At 39.3% G+C, this 969-nt stretch overlaps 1 pseudogene; it reads left to right on the top strand.

Annotated features, from left to right (window-relative positions):
* The first annotated feature begins 576 nt into the window (after positions 1-576).
* Positions 577-674, top strand: LOC149753280 (small nucleolar RNA R71; annotated as a pseudogene).
* Positions 675-969: the final 295 nt, after the last annotated feature.

Here is a 969-nt window from a genome sequence, read left to right as displayed (position 1 = left end):
TGTGCATAATGAGGTGGCGGAGGTGGAGGAGTTGGGTTATATACTTGTTGAGGTTGGTCATTCCTCCACCTGAAATTTGGATGGTTCTTCCATCCAGGGTTCTAAGTACCCGAAAATGGATTATTGAAAGATTTTTGATATGTATTCATAACATTAGCCTGATCGTGCAAGACTTTCTTGAATGCGGGTATTGTGGGGCAATCAGTGGTGAGATGGCCAGGCATCTCGCAAATCCTACAACACTCGCTGTTATGTTCTACGGTCTTGACGGGTTCAATCCTTCTAAGTTCAATTTCCTCTACCTTCCTAGTAAGGGCTGCCATTTTAGCTTGAATATCATCTTGAGTACTAAGGTTATAAAGGCCCCCATGTCCAATGTTAGTAGGCTTAGGCAAAGGTTTATTCACTCTATCTCCTGTATCCCATAATTGTGCAGTCTCTGCGAGAGAGTCTAAATAGTCCCATGCCTCATCGGGTTGCTTTTCCAAAAATAGACCATTGCACATAGTCTCTATAAATTGTTTTAATTGTGGAGACAATCCCTCGTAAAAGAAACTAATGGTTCTCCATGTTTCAAACCCATGATGAGGACAAGAGAGTAGCAAATCTTTAAATCTCTCCCAGCATTCATAAAATGTTTCATGGTCTTTTTGTTGGAAATTACTAATGTGCCTTTTCAAAAAATTAGTCCTTTGTGCTGGAAAAAACTTTTTTAAGTATTCTCTTTGCATATCATGCCATGTTCCTAACAATCTTGGTCTCAAGGAGTTCAGCCATGTTTTGGCTTTATCCTTCAAGGAAAAAGGAAACAAGGTTAATTTAAGGACATCTTCCGATACATTTGGCACTCTAAATGTGATGCTAATTTTCTCAAAATCCTTAAGGTGAAGATAAGGGTTCTCGGATTCCATTCCATGATACTTTGGCAGCAATTGAATTACTCCTGGTTTGATTTCAAAGTGTCCTACA

The sequence above is a fragment of the Phoenix dactylifera genome, chromosome 6 (genome assembly GCF_051530095.1).
Source record: "Phoenix dactylifera cultivar Ajwa chromosome 6, Ajwa_hap1_PhDact_Kaust_v1.1, whole genome shotgun sequence".
Lineage (NCBI taxonomy): Eukaryota > Viridiplantae > Streptophyta > Magnoliopsida > Arecales > Arecaceae > Phoenix > Phoenix dactylifera.
This window is presented reverse-complemented; position numbering and strand designations above follow the sequence as displayed.